This window comes from Myodes glareolus, chromosome 21 (assembly GCF_982192425.1).
Source record: "Myodes glareolus chromosome 21, mMyoGla1.1, whole genome shotgun sequence".
Classification (NCBI taxonomy): domain Eukaryota; kingdom Metazoa; phylum Chordata; class Mammalia; order Rodentia; family Cricetidae; genus Myodes; species Myodes glareolus.
The window spans coordinates 31,462,012-31,476,222 of record NC_142046.1 but is presented as its reverse complement, the minus strand read 5'-3'; the positions used below and the strand labels follow the sequence as shown (position 1 = coordinate 31,476,222).

Below are 14,211 nucleotides of genomic sequence, written 5' to 3'. Positions count from 1 at the left end.
AAAATCAGAAAGCAAAACACCCAAACCACTAGAGAGCTCTTACCTCTATGAAATCTTCAGACTGAATGAGAACAAGTTCCTTTTTCATCCTGCTTTGTATTCCTCTCCAGTACTGGGATTAAAGGTATGCACCAATACCACCTGGCCTCTATGGCTAACTAGTGTGCCTGCTGGGATTAAAGGTGTATGCCACCAGTACCTGGCCAGCATGACTGACTAGTGTGACTGTTTTGCATTCTGATCTTCAAGTGAGCTTTATTTATGAAAATACAAATGAAATATCACTATATTTCCCCTTTTTGTTTAAAATTAAAAGAAGACTATAAATAATATAAGAAAAGGTATATACAATAAGTACAATAACATATACAATATATAAAGGTAATAAATCAATAATGTCTAATCCACTTGCATTTGACAAATTCAAAGAAAATAATCTATATCTATCCAATTTTGGTGAGTACAAAGTCTTGTACCTAATTTACTTTCTATCATAACTTGATTTCTGCATCTGGTAGACAAGTAAAACTATAACTATCTAGTCTTCAACTTCCTCAGAGATCCAAGGAGGAAATAATATTAACTGGGTAAGCAGGAAGTGCAAGTAAGTAACTTCCAAGAATTGTAAGAAATGACAGAAACAGCCAGCTGCCCGGACACTCACCCAGAGTTTCCCTGCAATGTTGGGGCATCCATCTCCAGCTTACAGGCCTAGTATATTTGACAGGCTTTTCTATGAAGCAGGATATTCTGAACTGATATCCTGCCTTGTCCTGACAATGTTTGGCAGTCACTTTTTTGTATCCTACTTGTCCAATTAAGACAGCATACTATCAGCAGTTCAGGTAAGGGCATTTTCTTGCCCAGTGGCTTACTTTTGCCACAGAGAAAGTAAACTTCATGTGGAATTTCTTTGATGCCCATTATTTTCTCTGAAGTAGATTGGTGATGTCAGGAACAGACATGTCTCATTTTCATTAAAAAAAGGTGTTTGAAGATGACCTGACTATCTAAAATATATCTTTGTTTGACCTTGAAAACATAGCTAGTATGACTACAAGTTTGATTATAATAGGTTATTAACTACTACTCTGCATTTTCTTATTATCCTAAATAGTTGGTAATAATAACTTTCAAGTACTAGAAATTTTTACTACATTGTTAAATGAGTTGTATACAAGAGTAGAAATGTGTGTACAGTTGGTTCTAACAAAATTAATCTCAAAATTGTATCAATATACAAAATTTGTACATAATATACAAAAATCCAATCCAATATAAACATTTAAAACTAAGTAGTTGCTTCTGAAAAATAGATTAATAATCTACCTTTTTATCTTATCATATCTATGTCCTCCTTTTTATTTCTTTTCAGAGTAGATTCAATAATCTACTATTTTTTCCTATTGTATATATAGCTCCATTTTTCTTTTTAAAGCAAGAACTCTGCATCTAATCTCCTTTGTTTAACTTTCCTCCTGACTGGAACCAACAATAACTTGTAACCATTCACCCTAAACAATGTCAAACAGTCATAACCAAGTGACAAACCAAAACCCACCCACCCCACCTCTTGGAAATGTGGGCATCATATTCTTGAATTTACTTCCCTTTGTCCAGGGGTGACAGTATCTTTTGTGGATCCTGAAAAGAAAAATTTGGGTTCATAGTCAAATCCTGGTAGAGGTAGCTGTATAGTTTGTGGTATAGTCTGTGCGTAATGGAAAGTGTCGAGGTTGAATTGCAGCTAGAGAAGGGTGTTAGGCTGAATCATCTTAGCTAGCCACCTTGAAATTGTCCTGAGCAGTTTATAGTCCATTGTCTAACTTTAGGCGGTGTTTTTAAAATTTAGTGGGGTTATCATAGTACTGGAGGACTCATTATTTTGGCACCCCATCTTCCTTTTGGAGACTTGAAAGGTCATTTTTAGGCATATCATGGTTCACTTCAGAAAACTGATAGAGGCTCAAACCCGAAATCTTGTGCAGGACGGTAAATTGAACCTTTTTCTAGAATTAGTTAGTTAATTAATGCCATTAATATCATGACAAAGTTTAGAATATATGTTTGCATATATGCACACGCATATATATACACTTAATTGAGGTATTAATCTTATAACATTTATACCTCAAGAAAAGTTGTTAAAGAGTCAATATAAAACAAAAGATTATGAGAATAGTGGCAGTAAAATCGTCCTTAAATTTTTTCTTCTGTCCCATATCAGGAGACTCTTCTGACATGAAACAAAGATTTTGGATTTTACTTTATTAAGCATGCTTGGGTTTAGAGGTGGAAAGAGCCATTGTCCAACTCTAAAGCCAGCTTTAATCTTTAATTTAATTGGATTACAAAAAGACAATTTGCATTATATGCCTGTAGGGAATAGCAGAAACAAACATTTTAAAAAATTATAAAATTTTATCCTGTTGGAAATGTGATATACTAAGAGGTGGATTTACTCCTTTTCATGAGATTTTTTTTTTCTGGATGATTTGTCCTTTTTCTTTAGATGTCTCATTTGTTCAGTGGTCTTCATATTCCTTATGTAGATGCCTTTATTTTCCTAAAAAGACAGAAATAAAAATCCTCCCCAACCCTAATTTTGGGGAGATTCATTTTTGGCAAGTTATATCTGATCAAATGAAAAGCATTGTTTAGTTTTATAGGTTAGTTTAAATTAAATGGCTATAAAGTTTGGTGAACTATCATCTCTTCTAGTTAAGAGATATCTCATGTTCAAATCAAATTTTTATCAATTTGATCATATCCATAGCTTTTTTCCCCCTTTGGAAACAAAAGAAAAACCCCTTCCTCAACATAACACATGTCCTGGTTTGCATTCTGAGACCAGTACATCTTTAAAGTATATTGACTGATTTAATTTTGTAGTTTTTTTCTACTATCCAATGTCTTTCCACAGCTGCTGTGCCTTTCTCATTAGCATTTAGAAAATTCAAAGTTAAAAAAGTATTATGCAATCAATTTCTGGGGTATTTATTATCCCTTTCTGTTTATTTAACATATACTTTAGAGTTTGATTTGAACTTTCTATAACTGCCTGCCCTGTAGGATTTTGTGGTATATCTGTAATATGTTTTATATTATAGTAAGCAAAAAACTATTTTTCTTAGACACATATGCTGGAGCATTGTCTTTCTTTATTTGTGCAGGTATACCCATGATGGCTACAACTTTTAGCAAATGTGTGATTACCAAATGAGAGTTTTATGAACTCAAAACAGTTGCCCATTGAAACCTGAATAGGTATCAATGGTGTGATATACATATTTTAGTTTCTAAATTCTACAAAATGGAGCACATCCATCTGCCAAATTTCATTTCTTTGAGTACTCTTTGGGATGCTTCCTGCAGATAGGATACCTCCTTATAATTTCCTTGTCTTATTGACATGATAGAAAAGTCTTTTTATTAAACCATTGCTATTGACATGATGTTTTTTTTAAAAAAAAATCTGAGGTCTTCAGCATATTTTCTAAGCAATGTTAGAAAAAACATTGTTTTTAGGAATGGCCTGTCTATAAAACCACTTTAAGTGACCTTGTTTACCACAATTATAACATATGACATTTCGATTTTTACTCAAACCTCTGGAAATCACTTTTTTTTCTCATATACATCATGTTCATGACATTCAGTATTAATTGTATCTCGAATCCATTCTTCCAAAGGTGCTGACCTTGCCTTTAATGGCTCATTATCTTTTTCATAGAGAACTGGTATTGTCAAAAGCCAGTGATTCAATTATCATTTGTCTGGCTTCTGAATTTGATATCATTCTATTTGCTACTAAATCAATTCTAGTAGAAATATGCAAAGGCTTCTTTTGGGCCCTGTATAACTTTAGTGACTCAATTTTATTTCCCATTTCTCCAATTCTGTTCGAAATATTCAAATATGTTGCCTGACATAAATTCAGGGTATGGTCATTATATACAGCTTGCCTTTCTATAGTAGCATAATTTCCTTCTCCAAAAATTTGATCTTGGGAGATTTCCATGAGTAGTAAGAAGGGAGCAGGCCTTTGTTCCATCCCACTCACCTCCCAGCCACCCATCTAGCTTATGCCTGAAATAATTACATGGAAACTGTATTCATTTAAACACTGCCTGGCCCATTAGTTCTCCATTGAATAGTTCTTACATATTGATTCAACCCATTTCTAATAATCTGTATCGCCACTTGACTGTGGCTGACTGGTGTGAGTCTAACCACCATCCATCTCAGAGAGGAGAGCCATGGCATCTGCCTGACTCTGCTTTTTTTCTCCCAGCATCCAGTCCTGTCTTCCCCAACTATCTAAATTCAAACCTACCAAAAGACCAAGGCAGTATTTTATTTGACTAATGAAACAAGACATAGAAAGAAGACCCTCCTACACCATCCATACATCTAGCTTTATTCAGTTGTTCAATAGTCTTAGCCTCTTCTCTGAACCATCTACTCCACTGTAATTGTGGACCAGGCTCTAAAACAGCTTTAACTAATTCTATCCAGTCCTTATGGATAATTCTATTACAACTGACAATGAGTTTAACATTTGCTTCACAAAAGGTGAATATATGTCACATGAGACTCTTGCATCCTCGATTCTCTTTAAATCTAATGTCAGTACAGGAGCCCAGTTAGTTGTAACAGAGCCTCTGCCATTTGGCAATTCCTTCAAGATTATTGAATATATTTAGCTTGGTTGTTTGAAAACTTTATGCTGTTCCTCTATACTCTTATAATACAGCACTGAAACTGGTTCTCCATTAAATTTCTCTGTCTGAATTTGAATATCTCTGTGATCTGTTTTATTAGGGTTTTCAGGTTATATCTTAATACTCAGATTAATAAGTTTTTAAGTGATAAGATAAAAACAATAAAGCTGATAATGTTTACAATTGACATTACAAAAATCCCATCTAAATTAGATATCCTCCCATTTAATTGTTCCATTTTCTAACTGGGCTGCATATTATCATACAAAGACTCAAATTCCTCCATTGTAGTGGTTTTCCCCATTTTTAATGTGGGAAAATACTCTCTCTTTTAACTAATTCTCCTTTTAACCAGCCTACAATTCACAATCCCAGAGAACCTAGAGACCCTAAGAGACACATATATGGAGCTAATCTACACAGGAAGTAGAAAAAGACAAAATCTCCTGAGTAAATTGGGAGCATGGGGACCATGGGAGAGGGTTAAAGGGGAGGGGAGAGAAAAGGAGAGAAGCAGAGGAAAATGTATAGCTCAATAAAATCAATAAAATAGTTTTAAAAAAAATTCCCAAATGTCTTACCAAAACTACCATTGATATTGATGAAGATATGAGGCTTATTGCTAATGTGTAGAACTGTTTAGGCCTGACTAGATTTTAAGGTATCTATGTAGTGTGGCAGCAGCCCCAGAAGGGGCTTCATGGAAAGTCCACAACCCTTGGTGTGTGTGTGTGTGTGTGTGTGTGTGTGAGAGAGAGAGAGAGAGAGAGAGAGAGAGAAGAGAGACAGAGACAGAGAGACAGAGAGACAGAGAGAGACGGCTGTCTGAAAAACGCACAGGTGATTGTTAAGAAAAAGCACCTGTGGCCGATGGTTGCCAGAAGGCAGAACCAGCCAATCTAGCGTGGATATGTCCTGTGATGCTTGGAGTCCAGGTACTTCTGGAGTTTGGATGGCAGCTGAAGACTGTTTCAGAGAGGCTACAACATGAAATTCCCAAACTTGCTCAGAGGCCGGGTGGGACTGGAGCCCGACATGCAACTCCATTGGTGCTGTGGGATAATGTTTTTGTACACAGTAAAGATTTGTCACTTGTATTGGTTTAATAAAACGCTGATTGGCCAGTAGCCAGGGAAGAAGTGTAGGCAGGGCAACAAGACTCAGAATTCTGGGAAGAAGAAATTCTGAGACGCAGTCACCAACCAGACGCAGTGGAAGCAAGATGAAACTGAAGCTCACTTAATAAAAACTCAGAGAGAGAAATTGGGGTTCAGCCTGAAGGTCAGAAAAGCAAAATAGCCAGCCACTGGATCTTACCTCGACCTCAGTCTGAAATGGTGATCCTGATTCTTGTAATTTCAGAATGAGACTGAGCTTGAGAACTGTCTCCTCCCATTTTATAACTCTTTTCAGGACTGGGATTAAACACAGGCACCACTGGGATTAAAGGCATGCATCACCTGATTTCTATAGCAATTAGTGTGGCTACTGGAATTAAATGTGTGTGTGTCCAACACTGCCTGGTCTGTAAGGCTGACCAGTGGGACTGTTTTACTCCCTGATCTTCAGGCAAGTTTTATTTATTAAAATATAAATAAATGCCACTACATGAGAATCCCTCACTGATGAAAGTTACCAAGCCATGTGGCTAAACATAGATAAGAATTAAGGGTTATTTTAAATTGTAATAACTAGTTAATAATAATAAAAATAATAAGCCTGAGTTAATAGGCCAAACAGTTTATAATTAATATAATCCTCTCTGTGTTTCTTTGGGACTGAACTACTATGGGACTGGGTGGGACATATCATTACACAGTGGGAGCTCCCATGTACATCTCTGGTCTGTGCTGGTGTCGAAAAGGTCACAGGCAAATGGCTTTTTTGTGATCCATACTCCAAATATTGAACACCGACTGTAACACGAATAATAGAAACCCAGAGACAGATCTAGGGGTTCAACTGGAAGATCAGAAAAGCAAAGCACTCAAGCCTCTAGAGAGTTCTTACCTCTATGAAATCTTCAGATTGAAAGAGAGCAAGTTCCTTTTTCTTCCTACTTTATATTCCTCTCTAGTGCTGGTATTAAAGGTGTGTATCACCACCGCCTGGCCTCTATGGCTAACTAGTGTGGCTATTGGGATTAAAGGTGTGTGCCACCACTGCCTGGACCACATGGCTGGCTAGTGTGGCTGTTTTGCATTCTGATCTTCAGACAAGCTTTATTTATTAATATACAAATGAAATGTCACTACACAAAATACAAAATTTTGTGACTTATCTCCATTTCAGAGTTGCTGTTGGTATTTTTTAGTTGATTTTTTTCCTAAGTTGGTAACATTTGGCCGGGGATCCATCTAGTAAGACACAGTTGGTCTGGAGGTCACCTCAGGGCACTGGGGTTCTTTCAGTGCATGAGCCCAGGATAGCACCTTCATCACATTTACCCAGGTTATGACTGTGTCTTCAGCAAAACCATCGCTCTCTTTGGGTTTCCGTATTAGGTTGTGCTACTGCCAAGTGTTCCCTACTGCAAATGTTTCTGTGGATGTAAATGAACTGACTCATCATGAACCTGAGAACTAACTCTAGTCACTAGAACAGATGGAATGGGAACCAAGGTCAAAATAGATTTTTGTCTCAGTAGTGTGTCTGTGACTTTGTGGTAGGCACTCAACTCTCTCTACCTTTCCCTTCAACAGCTCTTAAAACAATCAGGGCTGTGAGCATGGTGAAAGCACATCTCGCTCCAGGCCTGCTGGTGTTTCTTAACTTCAAAGTGGGGGTCACCTTGTTCATAAGAGGGGAGTCAGTTCCGATTGGCAACACAAAAGTTTCATAGGGGAACTGGGACAAATTATCTATTTGTTTCTTTAACAGAGAGTGAAACCTACCAGGAATACCCGTAATATTACATATTTTTATATGAGGATAATGAGCATGTTACCGTTGATACATTCACAGAAAATTTTATGATTTTTCTCTTAACTACTTGACTTTTGAGGCACATATTAGATTTTACTTACCTGTATTTGGTATCTAGTCAAAGTTAGGTATAAGGTGAATTTGATCATGTTAGTGAATTTGTCACTAATGGATGGAATATCAATGCATTTGTATTTTTTTTGTTGTACTTAAACAGATATTTATTTATTTATTTTGTTGTACTAAAATAATCAATTTATTTATCTACACATAAATGCATTCATGTATTCACACATTCATGTAGTCTGGAGGTAAACACACACAAACACACAGAGAGAGGGAGAGGGAGAATATCATAGATGTCTCTGTATCTGTGTCTAAATGTTCCACACACATGCACATACTGATAGGCATACAGAAATGCAATATTTATATTACATTCAAATTTATACATGTGTGGTGCATATATGTATATATTTAGCCAACCATTTGTATTTCTAGCTACTTCCGTTGTGGAAGTCATTTGAAGAAAATTAAGAAAATATTTAACCAACCTTATGGTGGTTATATCATAATTGACCTTTGTGAAATAGAAAGTGAATGCCTCCAGCTTAGAATTTAGAAAGGTCAATGGGGAACTTAGAATTTAAACCAAGTATATCTTTTACAGCTTGCCAGTGGGAATACATTGTTTTGCTCTCTGTTGATAAGACTTACGTGAGTTTCTCTTGGACTCTGTCAGGCTCAATGGATAGTAATTTTTAGTGTTAATAGATCAAAGTAGAGTAAAATAATTTTGAAAAATTTTAAGAGTTACAGAGCGTGGTTAATTAATGTCATTTGTTCATCATTATATCCCATGAGAAAGGCGGTTTTACAGTTTCATTGCATAAAAGTAAATGGAGACTTAGAGAGGGTAAATGATGTCACAGAGTCATTAAACATTCTGTGGAGCTGAGACAGGAGCCTCAGTGTGATTGAAAGACTGTATTTCCCCTTCTACATTGAATTGATAATGATAAAGAACGTTCCCCTTATAATTATGGAAGAAAACCTTTACAAAAAAAGTTTCAAATGTAAGTGCGTGCTCTGAGAGACCCACCTTTCTTTCTTTTAGAAGCTGAGCTGGAAAGTTCACTAAAGAAGGGCACAATGTTACATGAGAAAGAGCATTTTGCAACTATCTGAAACCGGGATCTATGTGAAAAGGAACAGCAGACATGAGAATGGCTCCGGTTCATCCTGTTGAGCTGTCTGTTCTGGGATGAGATAAAAGCTCACAGGGTCTCAGAGACAATACATATCCTAAAACAATTTATGGTGCCATGGATTAGAGTTGTAGAGTTCACATGGAAAAATACAATTGAGGAAAACCAAAAATACAATTCTTCAGAACCAAATTGAAGAAAAACCAACAAACTGGAAGCTACAGAAGAAATGTTACTTGAAGAGAAACCGTAGGTCCAGAAAGAGCCTTTCTGTACTGGTGTGCACACCCTAAAGTTACCTACAACAAAGAACACGAAAGAGTTAACTCCTTGCAAAGCTATGGTCTGTTACTCACTGGTTTCGGAAATAATGTTGTGAAAATGTCCCTTAGACATGTGTTTTAGTGGAGATATTTTTGGAGCAGAAGATCCTGTGAGGGAAAACGAGGCAATCGCAGGACTTAAGGGACTCGTGGGACAAAAAGCAGGTAAGGATTTGGAAGACACTTACGTGGTGGAGCTGACAGTGAGTATGAGTGTCAGGGTGTTGGTGGTTGTAGGATTTACTGGATTACATGTAGATACGCTTCTAGGCTGTCTTTATATAAACTCTGAATCTTTGGGCCAATCTCAATCTCATCACTTCCAGCCTCCCTTCCCCTCTCCCTAGGTAATTAATGATTTTAACATTTTGGTGCCTTTCACAGTTTTTTTTCCCCTTCAAAGTCAGACTCTCCTTTACATACTAACATTAGGCGTTTGGTAAAAATGATCCAACCTGAACACATCTTCTTGTTAAGAAGAATAGCTATTGCAATTATTTTTGCATGAATACGAAATGTGTCATGATGAAAAGAGATTACTTCTGCTCCATAAGCATTATTATTAATAATGATGTGCTACCTGAAGGACAGAGTGGAATTCTTAGAAGGAAGAAACTGTTCTGTTTCATGTGTCATTTGAAAATAATGTTTATTATTTTGATTAAAATGCTGGAAAGTATGAAGAATAAAGTGAAAAATTGATCACAACTTCTAGAAGTAACTGCTATTAATATTTTGTTATGCTGTTTTTGTGTGTATATAATAAATAACTAGGTCCATGTTTTATATACATATGTATATATAATATAGTTTCATTCTCACTTTATGTAATGAAGTATGGGGTTTCCAGGTATTCAGTGCTATGTGAAAACATTATTAGCATTTCCATTTATTGGATAATACAGTTACTAATCAAGGGCTCCTCTACCCACATGTGTATTCTCATCTAGTAAATAAAGTTGGGATGAATTATCCATGCTTAGTTCTTTTAAAAGCTTCTGAAAATCCATCAATGTGCATTTGTATGTATGGGCATGGTGTGTGTGGAGGTAAGAAAACTATACCAAGGAGTCAGTTCTCTCCTTCCTCCTTCACTTGGATTTTGGGGGTTTGAACTCAGGTTGCCAGGCTTGCCAGGCAAGCACCTTCTCTCACTGAGCCATTATGCCAGCTCCCTGTATCTGTTTATTTACTTAACTAAGTTTTGATTTCTTTTGTCTGTATTTTGCTGTTTTAAATATACAGCTCTTACATATACTTAGATTGTATAATCAAACTTTTAACTAAATCTCATCTTTGGTGCTACTGCAAATGGTGTTGCTTTTTTAAAATGTAGATTGTAATGTTCCTTGCAAGTCTATGGATACAATGAAACCTGAGTATTTGTTCTATATCCCAAATCTCATGAAATATTTCTCAAGCCTTGTTTCTTCCAATTTTCGATAGACTGCACGCGTGGGCGAATGGGTGGTCTGCTAACTAAGGAATTTGCTGCTGTGAAATAAGTTTGTGAAAACAGAGGTAAAGAGAGGTGTAGAAACTCCTCTTTCAAAGGGCTTCTCAAAGGCTCTTCTATCTAAACGTGTGCTATGAGCTACCAACAAAGAAATCAGGTACTCTGTGTCCTGGGGCCACAGAGCTATCATTTTGTGTGGCTTCAGTTAGGAAAGCATAAACATGATTCTACTTTTTGATTCAGAATGGACTATTTTTTTAATCAGTGACAATTTAGGAGTGGTGTGTTCTAGTTATATTGCTAAGGCTAGCACGAAGATCTGCTACAAAACAAGCACATCTTGAAGTCTCTATCCTTTGGTCATATTGCGGTATGTGTAGGCGACACTCTTGGTGGTTCTTTGCCAAATTATACTGAGAGCAAAGACTGGACTCCTCCCTCCCTACTTTCCTCCCTCCGTCCCTCTCTCCCTCCCTCCCTCCCTCCTCTTTCTTTCTTAAAGAAATTAATTTGTTCTCCTTTCTCTGTTTCCTTTTCCCTGTCTGTCTGAGGATTATATCAACATAATTTAAAAATCTATTTTATATTACTTGTATTCTTTGTGTGTGTGTACATACGTACGCAAGTGCACATGTGCGTGTTTGTACACTAGGAATTCGACTTGGGGGTTTTGATCTGTTGAATGCTAGGCAAGCACTTTACTACTGAACTGTTTCACATAGCAGAATACAGAACATTTTTCTAGTAGTTGCTACAGTACCTTATTACATCATATAATTGTTAATTGGTGTCATTTTTTACTGAGTTAAATTAAATACAAAAATCTTACCTCTATTTATGTCATTTTACTCTCTACACTTTATAATGCTTGTTTAAAATGCTTCCTTACAAATGTTTACAGTCATGTCAGACATTCCTGTGTTTCTTTAGCCATCAAACACCCTTTAGAAACCCACAGAAGAAAATTTTATGACACATACCTGTATTTTGGCATATTATGTTGTTTCAAGGATCTTGTTTTCTTTTTGTTTAGAGACTTTCCTAACTAATGACTTCAGAATAGGTCACTGAACAATTCCCTCGACTGTGCTCAGCTTGAGAATGCCTTGTGCTCCCCTTTATTTCTGAAGGATATGTTCTCTGGATAGCATGTTCTTAGGTGGCTGTTCTACTTTTTTTTTTTCAAAGTTGGAAAAAGTGTGACACTTTCCTTTGTCCCAAGGGTTTTGATAAGGAATTCATTGTCATTCAAACAAATTTTCCTGCCCAGGAAGCTGTTGTATCTATTACACCAGTTTTACCAGTTTTTTTTCTTTGTCTTTGATTTCATAAGTTTGACTGTAATGGGCCTTGTTATAATTCCTTACTGTTTGTCCAGTGTGAGCTTTGCTAGCTCTGGGCTTTTAGCTCTGTAGGCTTCTGTCTACTGCAAACATTTGAAGCATTTTCCATAGCATGTCTTTGCAGTTGTCGGTTGCTTTAGGTGTGATTGTGAGACGCAGGAATCATTAAGAACAGAGCCCTCATTGTCAAGTCTGTTCAGTCTTTCTGCTCTCAAATGTGTGCGGTTTTCTTATACATGTTTGATATGTACTATCCAGGCTTGTTAGAAGTTATCAATGCGCAAAATAGAGAACTTTCTATTTTTTCTTCCCTATAGCTATATATATATATATATATATGTATATATGTATTACTATATTGTTTAACTATCTATAGCATACAGATAATTATGCCCCATAATGTGTTGAAACAATTTTCTAATGAAATTAGCTGAGTGACTTTTGATGTTTTGTTTGAAAGGAGAGATGCCTTTATTTGTTAAAACACTAAGACCAATTAGATTTGTACTACAAGAAGATTCATATTCCTCTTGAGGGATATGGAAGGACTCTTGGGTATAAGTGGATGTATATGGTGAAGGCAGTATGGCCTACTTTGTGACAATTAACCACTGTGTTTTAGGCTGTGTGGCAGTGCATGCCTTTAATCCTATCATGTAGGAAGACAGACGCAGGTGGATCTCTAGAGTTTAAGGGCAGCCTAGTTTACATGGAAACTTCCATGCCAGTCTAGGGCTACATAGTGAGACCCTGACTTTAAGAAAAAAAAAACCTGTCTGTTAAAAAAATAAATAAAAGAGCCAAAAAGGATCTATTTCTTAAAACACAAAGGCCTTATAATGACAGATATTTCAATTGAGCTCTGATAAAGTTAAAATTAGCAAGGAGGAAAAACCTCATGTCAGGAGGGAAGAACAGTAGTAAGAGGTCATCATCAGACCACGAGAATCTTACAGATCAAGAGAAGTCAAAATGTGATTGCAGGTTTCCAAATAATTTCACAAAAATAAATCAACTTAAGAAAAAAAGCAGAAGAATACCCCCCACTCCCCAACCTCTGGCACTATGTTGGCTAAGCCAGTCTTCAGATGCTTTTGTAGTTGTAGAATGGTTCACAAAATCCTGTTGAAAACTGATAAAGAAGGGAACAAAGAGAAATATTCCTCTCCACTGAACTCTCTAGCATACAAAGCTGAAGTCGTTTGCTCTTTTGAGTGTCATGTAATACACGTAGATGCTCTAAATGCTTATAAGGTTTTTTTTGGTCTTAAAAATTATTTCTCAAGCATTTCTCTAGGTTGATATCTTTTGCTCAGAATTTCCTGGGACATAGTGAACTATAAGAAATAGATGGGTTTGTCAGGATAGCCAAAACAATCCTGTACAATAAAGGAACTTTTGGAGGCATCACAATTCCTGACTTCAAAACTCTACTACAGAGCTACAATACTGAAAACAGCCTGGTATTGTCATAAAAACAGACAGGGGGGGCATTGGAATGGAATCAAAGATCCAGATATTAATCCGCATACCTACAAAGACCTGACTTTTGACAAAGAAGCAAATAATATAAAATGGAAAAAAAGAAAGCATATTTAACAAATGGTGCTGGCACAACTGGATATCAACATGTAGAAGAATGAAAATAGATCCATATCTATCACTATGCACAAAACCCAAGTCCAGATGGGTCAAAGACCTCAACATAAAGACAACCACACTGAACCTCATAGAAGAGAAAGTAGGAAGTACACTTGAACGCATTGGCACAGGAGACCACTTCCTAAATATAACCCCAGTAGCACAGACACTGAGAGAAACAATAAATGGGGCCTCCTGAAACTGAAAAGCTTCTGTAAAGCAAAGGATACAGTCAACAAGATAAAACGACAGCCTACAAAAAGGGGAAAGATTTTCATCAGCCCTACATCAGACAAAGAAGTGATCTCCAACATATACAAAGAACTTAAGAAATTGGTCATCAAAGGAGCAAATAATCCAATTAAAAAATGGAGTACAGATCTAAACAGAGAACTCTCAACAGAGAAGCCTAAAATGGCTGAAAGACACTTAAGGAAATGCTCAACATTTTTAGCCATCAGAGAAATGCAAATCAAAACCAGTCTGAGATTCCATTTTACACTCGTAAGAATGGCCAAGATCAAAAACACTGATGACAACTTATGCTAGGGAGGTTGTGGGGAGAAGGAAACACTTCTGCATTGCTGGTGG

The 14,211-nt window shown here is 36.5% G+C and overlaps 1 long non-coding RNA gene across 1 annotated transcript in view; it reads left to right on the top strand.

The window, feature by feature from the left end:
* The window catches only part of LOC125395078 (uncharacterized), a 52,402-nt gene extending 42,537 nt beyond the window's left edge, over positions 1-9,865 (top strand). The window contains exon 3 of the long non-coding RNA XR_007230439.3: positions 8,767-9,865. This is a non-coding gene — a long non-coding RNA (uncharacterized LOC125395078). The remainder of the gene's footprint in view (positions 1-8,766) is intronic.
* The last annotated feature ends 4,346 nt before the right edge of the window (positions 9,866-14,211 follow it).